This window comes from Oncorhynchus tshawytscha, linkage group LG31 (genome assembly GCF_018296145.1).
Source record: "Oncorhynchus tshawytscha isolate Ot180627B linkage group LG31, Otsh_v2.0, whole genome shotgun sequence".
In the NCBI taxonomy this organism is placed as follows: Eukaryota; Metazoa; Chordata; class Actinopteri; order Salmoniformes; family Salmonidae; genus Oncorhynchus; species Oncorhynchus tshawytscha.
The window spans coordinates 9,393,086-9,408,961 of NC_056459.1; the positions used below are offsets into that span (position 1 = coordinate 9,393,086).

Below are 15,876 nucleotides of genomic sequence, written 5' to 3' on the forward strand. Positions count from 1 at the left end.
AGCAGCATGTTCTTAGGTATGCCTTCCCCTATAAAAATGCATCTGAAGCACAAAAGATAGCACTATATTGACCTACAGGCCAATAGATATGGCACTTAAAGCCTGCAATCTATTCAATTTCATGTATTCAATTTTATGAATACCTTTACCTGAAATGTAAAATATCAGACTATTTTGTTTGTCCTGAGTTGTCGCTAAAATGATGTAGAGTATCTGAGGTAAACCTGAAATTCACTAAAGTGTGCAGTCATCCAAATCCCACTAGGAAAGTAATGCACATGGAGAAAGGAACATTTTGTGCTAATAACTGTAAAATAGGCAGCAGCGATTGACAGTAATGGTTCCAGACGATAATGGCTCCACAGCATAAAGCCACAATGCTTCAGCCCTTTCATCTGTGAGAGGAAATGAGGAAATGGAGCATTACCTGTGGAGCTGCTAGAAAAGAGAACATCTACAGAACGGCACAAATAATGGGTCTAAAAGACATCTAGTTAGGCAAGTTAGATTCACAGGAATCCGTTAAAAAGGTCCCTGACACTTTGGTTCCTATGTTATTTAACCATCATCATAAGGTGTACAGCAATTAGGCCTACATTCTACATTTCGTACATTCGGAATAATCTGATTTCAACCTAAAAGGTTTGCAGTAAGGGACGTTCCATTTGATTTCAATCACTTTTTAACCTCACCCCTTTTGATTTCAATGAAAGCTTCTATAAATATTTGCCGATGATAGAAGTAGTCAGAAAGTAACTTTTTGGACCCAAATGCCAAAACATTTAGGAGATAGAGGTGCTCAAAGTTGAGCCATTTCGCACACCCTATCCTACCATGAGACATCCATGTCTTCATCATTGGAAAATATAAACGGTTGAGATCGATGTAATTTAAACGCTTACAAACTGTCACGCCCTGACCTTAGTTATCTTTGTTTTCTTTATTATTTTGGTTAGGTCAGGTTGTGACGAGGGTGCTATATGTGTTTTTACCCTGTCTAGGGTTTTTGTATGTTTATGGGGTTTATGTCGATGGTTGCCTGGATTGGTTCTCAATCAGAGGCAGCTGTTTATCGTTGTCTCTGATTTGGGGACCATATTTAGATAGACAATAACCCACAAAATACCTAAAGAATATGGCTATGTAGTTGCCTGTTTCAGCGCTCTTGTTATGTAGCGTCACGTTTGTTGTTTTGTATAGTTTGTTTAAGTGTTCTTTCTTTCATTAAAGAAGAATGTATTCAAATCATGCTGCGCCTTGGTCTCCAAACTATGACGAACCTGACACAAACAGGGTTGTCAAACTTTCTTTAAAAAAGTGTTTTAATAAAAATTATCTTTCTTTTTTTTTACCTTCAATGTACATTTTCTTAACTCGTAAACTATTCAGTATTTTTGCATATGTTGTAGTTTAGACCCAATTTGACATCTTCTGAGGTTTTTATGTTGTGCCCACCATCAGTTAATTGTATTTTTATTTAACTAGGCTTTTATTTAATTTAACTAAGTCAGTTAAGAACAAATTCTTATTTACAATGATGGCCTATCCCGGACAAACCTGCACCGTCCTATGGAACTTCCAATCACGGCCGGATGTGATACAGCCTGGTTAAGAGAGAGCATGCTATTGAAAACAGGGTAGGGTGGGTGTCATGTTTTGGCTGATAAATGTACTCTCTTTCAAATGGTAGCACATAGATGGTTTGAGGATCACACACCAGAGAATGTTGACAAACGGGAACATCAGTTGTTTAAAATTATACTGTCAATCTTCCTATTAAAATCATAGAAATATTGATAATACAATAGACATTCCCATTTAAATTGACATTTGACGGTGGGTGGACCAGCAGCCATCTTTGTGGAGTAACTGAAAGTGAACAATTCAGTTAAATTAACATGTAAAAGATGTACCCGCTAAATTGCAGTGGTCTGAATGGATATGTCCATTCTATGAATTATATTTCTATGATTGCACAACACAAACACATCAGATTATGTAAAATAGGGTCTAAACTACAACATATGCGAAAATGAAAAACATTGGAGAATCCGCGTATTTAGAAAGGATCATTTTTTCCCTCACTTTTTATTTAAAAAAGTATTTGCAAGACATTATTAAATAGTTTGACAACCCTGTTAAATTATTTATAACTTAACCGTAGGGTTGGGTGATATCATTTAACAGGGTTGTCAAACTATTTAATAATGCCTTGCAAATACTTTTTTAAATAAAAAGTGAGACAAATAATAATAATTCCTTTCTAAATGCGCGTAAACTCCGATATATCACATTATTTAAACAAAAATGGACGGTATTTGACGTTTTTTAATAATACAAATTTTAAAAATTCTTAATGAGTAGTGTGTGACTCGAGGGTGATAAATACATTCTCAGTGATTTCAATGGGTCTTCCTTCATTCTAGATGTTCAACTTCAACCAAAAGTCATTTCTCAGCATTTTCATCCATTTCTGCACTTATTTAAAAGCATTTCCACACTGCCACATAGGTCTGCACAAGGTATTGGCAAACAATCTAGGCCATATTTTTAACCAAATATTGTAATTGCAATTTGACTTGCGATTTACAGCAAAACAATTGGGTGAACTGTTGGAGTCATATAGAATGATTATTCTAATTCTATAGTTAGAATTTAATAGCGGGCACAGCTAGTTTTTATTTTCTTATCAAGTTGGGCCTAAATCGCTAGCTAATAAATGTACTGGATCAGAGCAAACCTAATTAGATATACAGCTGTTTGACATGATAAGGAATTAAAATGCCAGGGAATAGTTGTGACAGCGTAAGAACCAAAGTGTTGATAAGTGTTTCATAGGGGACCCTATAATCTTTGGGTACATCGAATGTTCTCTCTTAGCTACTTCATGTAGCTTTCATATTCATGCTTCATGTATTCCTCTTTGATTCTGAAGATACTGTTGCACAAACGACATGCTGATCTAGGTCTACGCCATCACTGGTGTTATGAAGCTGTATAGCTAATTATGTTTGCTCTGATTTAGTACATTTATTAGCTAGCCAATTAACTAGTGATTAGTATTACTAACACGATTTAGGCCCAACTTGGTAAGAAAATAAAAACCAGCTGTTTGCAGATGTAAGAAACAAACTAATAGTGCAATTATAGAACACAAGTGGATTTATAATAAGAAGCAAAGAGAAAACAGCATCGCCAGGTCGCAGTTGCAAATGAGAACTTGTTCTCAACTAGCCTACCTGGTTAAATAAAGGTGAAATAAAAAATAAAAAATTGATGCATGTGCTGCACTGACCATGCAGACTGAACTCAAGTGTCTCGTGGTAGAGGAACAACAAATGCGATCCTAGAGGAACAGGGGGCGGGGCTAGGTTGGTTGAAAGCGGCATGGAGAGAAAGCGGAGAGATGACTCAAGAAGCGAAGTAAACTATTAAAATGGACATTAAACACAGCCTATCACGTTTAACAAACCAAACACTCAAATACCGTTATAGAAGGTAAAGTAAAAACCCAAACCGATCCATGCATCAATACCAATACCAGCCCTACTGAACCATTTATATTTTCCAGTGACGAAGACATGGATGTCTCATGGTAGGGTAGGGTATGCTAAATGGCTCAACTTTGAGTACCTCTATCTCCGAAATGTTTTGGCATTCAGGTCCAAAAAGTAACTGTCTGACCACTTCCATTAAGGGCAAACATATGGAAGGTTTCGTTCAAATCTAAAGGGGTGCGGTCAAAGTTATTGAAAATGAACGACCCGTAACAGATTTGGAACAGTTTATGGTTGCAAAATGGGAATTGCTGCTTGACTTGATGCGACCACACTCATGGCTAACACGGTTCACATCAGGAAAATGGCCTGACAGCAGAAAAACAAAAATGTGCAAAAAAATTTGATTCGAAATCCGATGCCCTAGATAAGGGTCCCTTGCTTAAACAACAAATGTTGCTGGATGTGTTCCAATGCTCTTACTCAAAACAGGTCAGAGCCTTTCCCATGAGATCCTCGTTGCACCCTGAGGCAACCTCAGAGATGCAGCACAAGTTCAACCCAATTACAGGAGAAAAGAGGCTTGTTGAGACAAGCATTTTTCTCAAAACACAAGTTATTGGGTGGACGCATCAAACAAATAGGCCAGCTTCGTACTTGGACCGATTAATCTGGCTGCCACAGGGCACATTTGTACAAAGAAACCCCACAGAGGACTCTAAAAGTACAGTAAGCCTCAAGTCTCCACTAGTAGGTCTATTTTTTCAGTGTCTCCTCGGATTTACTTCACTATGTCACATTAGCATTCTCGCTGTCATTCTCTATTCCTTCAAGGACAAAGAATTACTTACCTCAGCTTCTGAATCGTCCAACAACGGCAGTGGGATTCGATGCGCCAATCGGTACAGAGTGAACATCCAGTAGGAATCCCAAATCAGAGGACAGAACAGGATTCTGAAGGGTTCTGAATTTAAGAGGTATGGGCTGAATTCTTCCTCCCAACTGACTGACTACCTGTGAGGAACAAAAGTAAAGAAAACAGAGCGAGCATTAGAGAGTGCTTGAGCATGCCAAGAGGCGGCACCTCCACATTTATCCTTATCCTAACTCATTAATTTTTTTATTTCACCTTTATTTAACCAGGTAGGCTAGTTCTCATTTGCAACTGCGACCTGGCCAAGATAAAGCATAGCAATTCGACACATACAACAACACAGAGTTACACATGGAATAAACAAAACATAGTCAATAATACAGTAGAACAAAAGAAAACAAAAAGTCTATATACAGTGAGTGCAAATGAGGTTAAAAAAAGGGGGAGTTAAGGCAATAAATAGGCCATGGTGGCGAAGTAATTACAATATAGCAATTAAACACTGGAATGGTAGATGTGCAGATGATGCTCCTTTGGGGTGCAAAGGAGCAAGATAAATAAATACTGTATGGGGATGAGGTAGGTAGATCGCCCATCTGTAAACAGCCCATCTATGTACAGGTGCAGTGATCTGTGAGCTGCTCTGACAGCTGGTGCTTAAAACTAGTGAGGGAGATATGAGTCTCTAGCTTTAGAGATTTTTGCAGTTCGTTCCAGTCATTGGCAGCAGAGAACTGGAAGAAAAGATGACCAAAGGAGGAATTGGCTTTGGGGGTGACCAGTGAGTTATAACTGCTGGAGTGAGTGCTACAAGTGGGTGCTGCCATGGTGATCAGTGAGCTGAGATAAGGCGGGGCTTTACCTAGCAGAGACTTGTAGATAACCTGTAGCCAGTGGGTTTGGCGACGAGTATGAAGCGAAGGCCAACCAACGAGAGCGTACCGGTCGCAATGGTGGGTAGTGTATGGGAATTTGCTGACAAAACGGATGGCACTGTGATAGACTGCATCCAGTTTGTTGAGTAGCGTGTTGGAGGCTATTTCATAAATGATATCACTGAAGTCGAGGATCGGTAGAATGGTCAGTTTTACGAGGGTATGTTTGGCAGCATGAGTGAAGGATGCTTTGTTGCAATATAGGAAGGCAATTCTAAATTTAATTTTGGATTGGAGATGCTTAATGTGAGTCTGGAAGGAGAGTTTACAGTCTAACCGGACACCTAGGTATTTGTAGTTGTCCACGTATTCTAAGTCAGAACCGTCCAGAGTAGTGATGCTGGATGGGCGAGCAGGTGCGGGCAGTGATTGGTTGAAAAGCATGCATTTAGTTTTACTTGCGTTTAAGAGCAGTTGGAGGCCACGGAAGGAGAGTTGTATGGCATTGAAGCTTGTCTGAAGGTTAGTTAACACAGTGTCCAAAGAAGGACCAAAAGTATACAGAATGGTGTCATCTGCGTAGAGGTGTACCAGAGAATCAATAACCAGCAGCAAGAGCAATATCATTGATGTATACAGAGAAGAGAGTCGGCCCGAGGATTGAACCCTGTGGCACCCCCATAGAGACTGCCAGAGGTCCGGAGAACAGGCCCTCCGATTTGACACACTGAACTCTATCAGAGAAGTAGTTGAGAGGTTTTCAGTAGCCCTGTAGCGGAGTCAGATTCCTCCAAGGTTGTTTATATACCAGCCCAGCAGCGGTCACTTTTACCATCGTCCTACTAAAAAGGAACCATAGTCCAGGTAAACACTGAGCTCAGAAGTGGGAAATTCTGCCCCTGAATGGACTCCCTGTCTTGTTTTTTTCTGTCAGTTCGGCCCTTCATGGATTGCATTAGGTCTGTTGCAAAGATGTAGGTGAATGAGTTCCTATTAGTGATGTGCGGGTTGACTCATAACCCATAATCCCTGGGGCGGACGTATCTGGGTGGCGGACGGGTTTAGAGTCATTAAATATTGTGTTGCTGAATGACGGAAAGGGTGGCTGGCGGGCGGGCAGGTTGAAGAAAGAGAAACAATACCTTAAAAAAATCCATCAATGTATAATTCTTGTGTAATTTATATAGGCTACATTAAGATTTTTCTTCCATTATTTTAGGCAATCTGGTATTAGTACATAAACCTAAAAATGTAGGGTTTGACTCTACGTGCACCAAATAGCCTACACAGCGAATCGTGTGTGATGTGTGATGACTGTGAGGCGCAATACACATTTGACAGTCACAAGATGAGACTTCAAATACAATAGGCCTATGACACGTGATGGGAACTGTAGCCTACTACTTAGATGGGTTCAATGGAAACTGAAATCTGGGCACTGACTGTAGATTTATAACCTCTCACATAGCTGTAATATTAATCCCTACAGAATTAAGCATTTCTTGCAGTACAATTATACACCAAATGTAGGTAAAACTTGGACAAGAACAGGACTGGAGAAATATGATTTCTTTCTTTCTGCATCTTGAGAGAATGCAATGCTCAAAGGTGCTGTCTTTATCATAAAAGCTGACAGTATTTCAACCACATAAAATATGCATCTTATCAGAAACGCCTTGGGTTGTTTTCGCAGCTTTCTTTTCCTTCACAACCGGTCAACCTGGTTGCACAGCAAATCTTTCCTGTTTTTTTAATTGTATTTTCTCCCCAGTCCCTAAACGTATTTGCTCCGTGAAAGATGACATAGAAAACTTTACCGATGTCAACTACTATAGATGGAAGCATTCAATCGATCTATTACATTATTCTGTTAAAAAAAAGTATTTTAGGGAAACATATAATGATAAAAGAGAAGCTACATGCATTTAATTGTCAACAGGTTGGCTAACAAATATCCTTACCAAAACTTCAGAAATTATAAGCAGAAACATATCTAAATCAGGCAACAACAAAAAATGCACACTGTCCCAAAAATTCTGCAGTCTTTGACTATAGCCTATAGCGCATTTTCTATATTTGTAGGTTGGGTACGGGCCTCAGATTTCCACTTTATCACATACAGTCAGGAGGTTGCGGATGGGTTATTAGCAATTGCAGGCGGGTGCGGATGCACAAACAGCTGACCCGCAGACCACTAGTTCCTATATTGAGAGTAGCCCCCCCCAGGATCACAGCTACATATCAGCCAAAAAGGCAGAACGTCTTCATGTTCTGAAGAGAATGAGGGGGAATTGGGGCAATCGGCAGGTCAGTGTGTCTTTTGGATCAGATACCTTTGTGCTGGAATCCAACCGACTATGTCTTTCCAAAGTGAACCAGATCTGTTTTATACAGCATGGGCTGCTTTTCCTGGCTAAACCGTCGCTAGTTAACAATACACAGAAAGACAGAGGCCTATTCCATGCACAGCCCGGGCCAAGTGGAATGCAACTGACTGCCATCTGGTGTCAGGGGGGCAGGGCCGCCCACGTTTGACGTTTCCAGAGGGTCTATCAAATGTGCCGTGGCGCTTGCCATCGCCCTGCCAAAAACACGCTGCCTCCCCCGTCGACTTCCTGATTGTGTTTAGCACAGGCTTTCAGCACAGCTGCTTGGGGAGTTTTTTTTCCTCTCCCTCGAACGCAGCTCAACACAACACACTTACTGAGCGCAAGGGGAAATCATTCTCTGAGCAGGGCACCCCAGCCAGACTTGGATATCAGGCGGTTGGCCCCAACCCACGGTGGTTAAGCGTTGAAGCCAGCCAATATGTCATGGTCTCTTCCTACATAGAGGAAATGTTGGAAAAGGGCATTCTGAACACTGATAGTGTCATCATTGTTCAGGGTGGTGCCATGCTTCAGATAAATGCCACTAGTAGGGGGTCTATACGTCAGGCCTTTGAAAATGAGCCCATTGGTTGGTATGCGATCTAAATGGAAAGCTGCTGGGAAGTTGTGGAGGCCAAAATACATCCTCTGCAATCAGAAAACACCACAGCCTGAATAACCAAAGTGGTAGAGTACAGAGAGAGATGATTAAAAAAAAATTGTACTGAGAAGGGTGCGGGCAGCTGAGCGTGTTCTCCCTGAACAGTAGAGCTTGGCAACCTGTGCCCCAAGACACAAACCAGAGCCTTTGAGCTCAGCTGAGATTTATCAAAACCATGCCCGTGTGTTCTGTGCTAACAGTTGAACTAACCTCAAACTCAACTCTCCCCCAGTTTTAGAGGTTAAGGGGAGACACAGCAAACCATTAGCAGGAGAAATGAGCTATTGTCATGACTTTAGGAAACCTACTTCCACTACCCCAAAATCCTTGTTTTTCCCCTTAAATCTGTTCCTGGGTCAATTTAAACCCTTTTCCAAAGAAACAATTTCTCCTGTCATGGCTTGTTACCTTGTCAATAGGGGGTTTCTTGTTTCCCTCCTAAAGTAGCTAGCCCATCAACAAAGGATCTGTCATTGGGAATTAGCCTGGGGCAGGACGTTTCTAGTTTAACTGAATCCGGCCCTTGTTCTGGGTCCTAAGTGTGCCCATTGTGGTTCAGATCACCACAGAAAACAAAAAATGTGATTAAATCTCAAAACCCGATCACTCCTCCCTCGCTATAAGACCAAAGCATGTTTTGCTGTGGGCAGACTGGGCAGGAGGTCAGCCAAGCAGGTCGAGGGTTGAAGAACATTTCAGATCTGTGTTGTGACCGAATTGCCTACTCATAACACTCTAGGACTAGTCAGATGTTTGCCAAAAAAGCATGTTCAACAATGGGTGGGATTACAGTCTAAAATAACAGAACAGTGAAGAATCATTTCAAGATTTCTGTGGACCAGGTTTGAAAGTCTTTGACAAACCTTTTTAATTAAATACTTGAAGATTCTGATTACAAAGCCAAATATAAAATGGCTAATTATTTCATGAACATTAAAATAAACCTGGAACTGGTTGAGAGAATGCCAAGAGCGTGCAAAGCCGTCATTAAGGCAAAGGGTGCCTACTTTAAAGAATCTCAAATATAAAATATATTGATATGTTTAACACTTTTTTGGTTACCACATGATTCCACATATGTTATTTCATAGTTTTGATGTCTTCACTATTAGTCTACAATGTAGAATAATAGTACAAATAATGAGAAACTCTGGAATGAGTAGGTGTGTCCAAACTTTTGACTGGTACTGTATATATTTATTTATGTATTATTATAGCTTCTATTCATCAAATTGTTATGTATATCACTTCGCTTTTGGCAACATTGACCTTGTCAGTCATATATAAAGCATATTGAATTAGAATTTAAGCGAGAGCGAGAGAGAAAAGAGAGAGAGATGCATTGCTTTGACCATGCTTGACCGAAGGACTGAAGTGCTTCAGGGCAAAGCAGCTTGTTTTCGGCAGATACTTCTTACCCCTTCCCAAAGAATTGTGAGATAATGAACTGCATTGCCCTGCTTCATGTGAACAATCCACCTCTCTCACCACCAGTCCAATCTACTACCTGACTAGAGATATCGAGAGGCTCTTCAGATTTTCAACATGCCAACCCCCCTGGCCTAGACAAGAGTTGACCTAGGTATGCCCTAAGATAGTGTGTGCGAGAGAGAGGGAGCGAGAGAAGCAGAAAGAGAGCGGTAGAAAAGGAGCGAGTGAGAGAGACGTCAGGGCAAATCAGTAGCTGGTCCAACGATACACCCACACAGTTGACTTATGGGCCTGACAGAGCCTCCAGACAGAAATGGGACCCATAGGAACTAGCGTTGTCACGATAGCAGAATTTTGACTAACACCGATACCAGGTTTAGTATCACTATGTTTTATACCATCACGATACAACAATGAAAAAAATGAGGCATATTAGCCAGTCACAGAATGGCATTTGATCCAGACAGATAAACACAGCTACTGCTCTGTTCAATCGTTGGGCATCTTTTAAGTTCAATATCATTCGATTTGAACGTTTCTATGCCACATTATTTTTGACAGTTATGCATTAATGAATCAATTATACAATCATTCAATAAATATGACTTTTTACAAATCCAATTTCAAAACTACAATGGTAATATTTGATTTTGTATGGTACATCTCTATTCATAAACTGGGTAAATAAAGATATATACCATATACCGGGGTATTTGGAAAAAGCCACGAGATCGTTTTTCAAAACCGCCAATAATATTTGAAGTAAAAAATAAAAAAATAATTACAATACATGTAAGTACTTTAAGTAAATACCTGCTGTCAACTTTTGTAATATCTTCAGAGATAAAGAACATTGCGTTCCTCATTTCAGCTATCACATTATTATGAATCTTACCGTAGTCCCCAGTCACGCGTCACATGGTGTTTGTTTACATGCACACAACTATGAGAGAAGGGAGCCTTGTGAGTCACTCACTGTTGTGCAGCATGTGCTAGGCGATCGAATTAAAGTATGGAATTCACAGCTAGATATTTATAACTCTTAAATTAACTGTTTAAGATGTGTTAAATGCTGTGCATGGCGGGCAGGTAGCCTAGCAAGCCAGTTACTGAAAGGTTGCTGGAACGAATCCCAGAGCCGACCAGGTGAAAAATCGAACGATGTGCCCTTGAGCAAGGCACTTATATCCAGAGCGACTTACAAGAGCAATCATGGTTAAGAGAATCTTCTAAAATATAAATGTAAACATTTGGTTTGGTTTCCTAATTTAGTAGCTAGTTAGCTATCTAGCTAAGTGGCTAGCTTCTTCAAAAATCATGCATTCACTTAGTAACAGAAGGGAATCCCCTCCAGGATCAAGAGCCTGGCTAGCTAATAATTGTTTTGACATGCAGCAAACTGGGAATAGCATTGTTGAGCTACTTGTATAGTTTAGGTCAGAAACTGTACCAAAATGTTTGAAATGCACTTTAGAGTATTGTCCATTCTGGTTCATATAAGGCCAAAACAGACTCATTTCAGTCTACTTCAGAGTCAGACAAACATGAGCCCAGCCCCACTCCACATGCTCTTAAGCGATCAGCCTCAATAGATGTTCAGAGTAATAGAAAAACACAGCAGGTAACATCATATAGCGGTTTAAGGCAGTCCATCTCTGCTTACCCCGCACTGTTCCATTTCTGATACGTCTTTCCAAGAAACTAGTTAAAATAATTGAATGGTGAGGGATTGGCAGAATACCATTCCCACTAATGGTGTGTTTCGTATGATAATAGCTGCACGAGCACTACGAGAATCTGATTAGTTACTCCCACTACTCTGACATTATCATGCTAATCTAGGCCTTAAAGAAACTGGGCCTGCTGAACATTGATTTTCATACTGGCAGGGAAATGAAAGCTCTGCTAACCCAATATCTATCCCAGTGACTCGGAACAGCCGAGTATATGGAAAGAGGAAGACATTAGTGCTAACTGTTAATTAAGAACATTACTCTCCGTGAATGGAAGGATGGAGACATGATTTGGACCACCGTTTTCACTACAGCCAGGCAAAATGATTGGTTCCAGTGACACAACCTCTTTCTTAGTGGAGTGGATTTAGGCCTACTTCGACAACAATTTATTTATAAGTTTATTCTGTTGCAATTCAATAGGCTAATTACACTGAACAAAAATATAAATGCAACATACAACAATTTCAAAGATTTTACTAAGTTTATAGTTCATATAAGAAAATCAGTCAATTGAAATACATTTATTAGGCCCTAATCTATGGATTTCACAAAATGGGAATACAGATATGCATCTGTTGGTCACAGCTACCTTAAAAAACGTAGGGGTGTGGATCAGAAAACCAGTCAGCATCTGGTGTGCCTCATGCAGTGAGTGACATCTCCTTCGCATAGAGTTAAACAAGCTGTTGACCGTGGCCTGTGGAATGTTATCCCACTCTTTAATGGCTGTGCGAAGTTGCTGGATATTGGCAGGAACTGGAACATACTGTCTGTCGTACACGTCAATTCAGCGCATCCTAAACATGCTCAATGGGTGGCATGTCTGGTGAGAATGCAGGCCATAGAAGAGCTGGGACATTTTCAGCTTCCAGGAATTGTGTACAGATCCTTGCAACATGGGACCGTCATTATCATACTGAAACATGAGGTGGTGGTGGGGGATGAATGGCATGACAATGGGCCTCAGGATTTCGTCACTGTATCTCTGTGCATTAAAATTGCCATCAATAAAATGTGTTTGTTGTCCGTAGTTTATGCCTGCCCATACTATAATCCCACCATGGGGCACTCTGTTCACAACATTGACATCAGCTAACCGCTCACCCACACAACGCCCACGCTGTCTGCCATAATTTTTTATTTATTTAACCTTTATTTAACTAGGAAAGTCAGTTAAATAAGAACAAATTCTTATTTACAATGACGGCCTACCCTGGCCAAACCCGGATGACGCTGGGCCAATTGTGCGACGCCCTATGGGACTCCCAATTACAGCCGGATGTGATACAGCCTGGAATTGAACCAGGGACTGTAGTGATGCCTATTGCACAGTGAGATGCAGTGCCTTAGACCGATGCGCCACTTGGGTACAGTTGAAACCCGGATTCATCCGTTAAGAGCACACTTCTCCAGCGTGCCAGTGGCCATCGAAGGTGACTATTTGCATACTGAAGTCGGTTACAATGCTGAATTGCAGTCAGGTCAAGACCCCGTTGAAGACGACGAGCACGCAGATGAGCTTCCCTGAGACGGTTTCTGACAGTTTGTGCAGAAATTCATCGGTTGTGCAAACCCACAGTTTCATCAGCTCTCCGGGTGGCTGGTCTCAGACGATCCTGCAGGTGAAGAAGCCGGATGTGGGCTGGCGTGGTTACACAAGATCTGCGGTTGCCGGTTGAACGTACTGCCAAATTCTCTAAAATGACATTGGAGGCAGCTTATGGTAGAGAAATTAGCATTAAATTATCTGGCAATAGCTCTGGTGGACATTCCTACAGTCAGCATGTCAATTGCACACGCCCTCAAAACTTGAGACATCTGTGGCATTGTGTTGTGTGACAAAACTGCACATTTTAGAGTGGCCTTTTATTGTCCCCAGCACAAGGTGCACCTCTGCAACGATCATGCTGTTTAATCATCTTCTTGATATACCACACCAGTCAGGTGGATGGATTATCTTGGTAAAGGAGAAATTATCACTAACAGGGATGTAAACCAATGTGTACACACATTGAGAGAAATAAGCTTTTTGTGCATATGGAACATTTGTGATGTTTCATGATCTCAAATAAAAGATAGGATCAACACTTTACATGTTGTGTTTATATTTTTATATTTCCATCAAGACCTTTTTACTTAATTTTTAACGTTTTGACGTAAACAAATGAAACATGACAATGGCCGATGTGGATAAACCCCACATTGTAACTCCCATACCTACCTTGACACTTCAAAGGGCAGTCACCTAATGAGTAAAGTCGTTACTTTTATCTCTTATTCTGATCTGTATTTTTTTAACTGCATTGTTGATTAGGGGCTCGTAAGTAAACATTTCACTGTAAGGTCTACTACACCAGTTGTATTCGGCGCATGTGACTAATAAAATTAGATTTGATTTAAAGTTTGATTGCCTGTTGCATTTCCCTATTCCCAAGGGTAGTTTGTTTTTATGGCCTTTTTACTGCCCCTTGTGATGTGGGTGTGAGGTATATCTCCTTGCTCAAATGATTTCCTGGATGCACCTAAATACAATTTTAAAGACGAGCCATTTTATTAAAGGTGCCACATGCCACTTTTGGTCAGAGGGCAACATTTTAGCAAAAGGTGAGAGTTTATTCTGGATGCACTGTTTTAGGAAAGACAAAAACAAAGTGAATCACTCACACACACACACACACTTAAAACTGCTCAATATAACTCCAGCCAGATAAAATGCACTATTGGTCTTTGAGACCTACAAGCTGCTTCAGGTGAAAGAGTGGCAATGATGTTTACAATCCTTATAATCCAGAGTTAGCAACATCGCCAGTTATCTTCCTCCATCAGAGCTCTCCCTCATTAGGAGGCGAGGTTTGGGTACAGGCAGTGTTTCAACCGCATTGCAACCTCTGCACCCTTTGACCCTCTGTCCCCTTCACACACTCCCAGGTTTAAACATAACCCCTTTCCCAAACCGAAGCCCGAACACCAGTCAAACCCCTCTCTCCTCATATACTAAGTCCCCGCCACCAAGTCCTAAGACACAAACCAGATGTTTGGTTCTGGTCCAGCATGAGTTAGACAGAAAGGGTGGAGGAAGAGAGAGAGCGAGAAGAGGACATGGAACACTCCATCTTTGTCACCTGCTTCCTGTCCTCCTTCCAGTCGCCAGGCTGTCAACTGCCGTTCCATCTCTTACTGGTGACGCCATTGTTTGCCAAAGCCAGATAGACTGAATGTGGATCAGTGAATTAAACATCTAGGCTAGGTCCTGGTGTAAACTATTTGTACACAAGAGGTAATTGAGGACCTTTAGGAATAATGGGAGTCATGTGCAACACATGCTGGTAGGGATTGAGGAGATAGGGGAGCAATAAATGAATATGAAACCCATTGAACAGCTCTGAAGTGCAGAAATCCAATCTCTGGCTCCTTCCATTTTATGCCTCATTTCATCTCTCAACCTGATTACAGATTTCTTTTTTTTAATGGCATCAGCTGGCAATTTAACCACACCAAATCATCTGTTGTGTGTATTCTGACAAAGTCAAATTTCTCTGTTGTCTAACCGCGCTACTGTAATTATTGTTCCATTAATTGCCATAGAGAGGCCTTGGAACACTTACAGAGACCATCTTTTCCACTAAGCTCCATGTGTTGCAAAAAGGCGTTGTTTCTGCAACGTTTTAAGTGCTTGGAAGAGACAGCTTCCAGCTGTACATTTTGGAGAGCTCTTTCTTCTCCTTTTTTGGACTTTTCTCAATCCTCATCAGACTGGGACAAAGTTAAAGATCTTGAGCGTCCGTGGCCTCTCAATCTTTCCTCAGCACGGCTTTTCTCTCTCTCTCTCCCCCCCTCCCCCCCCTCTTTCTGAACACTAAGGAATTCCGCGGGATCTTTCTTAAAATAAAAATCCCCCCTCCCTTCACCCCACTTTGCTTGCTTCTACTTTCACATTCCTGGAACGCTTGTGCTAAGGAGTTTGAATGTTGTGTTTGTCAGCACCTGCACTTCAACTTCAAGCAAGCAAGTGAGCAAACAAGCAATGAGGCAACAAAAAAAAAACAGTAGGAGCAAGACAGAGGAAAAAAGAGAGCACGAAAGAAGCAAGAAGTTGATAAAAACTGGCAAGCCTGCATCCGCAAAACTCCCCCTACAGAATAGGCCTTCCTCCACGCAATGACTTGTGTTATCTCCGCGCCTCACCAATAAAGCTCATAAAACAGTCTCTGTGCTGCATATCAGCAGACACCATCAACCGTAAAACTGATTTAGCTACCCCCGATCTCCCTTTGAAGCAGGCCAGTCGCAGAAATGACTCTTCAGCCATTTTATTTGCCAACAGCTAATCAATGAAGCAGAAAAGAGATACACTATCATTAAGTGAATAAAAGTAGAGATCATTTGGCACAAGCACCCCGAAGCCCCTTTGAACCTTATTTATAATTTAAACC

At 41.1% G+C, this 15,876-nt stretch overlaps 1 protein-coding gene across 4 annotated transcripts in view; it reads right to left on the reverse strand.

Moving 5' to 3' along the window:
• LOC112229768 (semaphorin-6D) overlaps positions 1-15,876 on the reverse strand; it is a 137,390-nt gene that overhangs the window by 106,771 nt on the left and 14,743 nt on the right. For all 4 annotated transcript variants that reach the window (XM_024395793.2, XM_024395794.2, XM_024395791.2 and 1 more), the window contains one exon: positions 4,349-4,511. The gene's annotated coding sequence lies outside the window, so the exon portion shown is untranslated. The remainder of the gene's footprint in view (positions 1-4,348; positions 4,512-15,876) is intronic.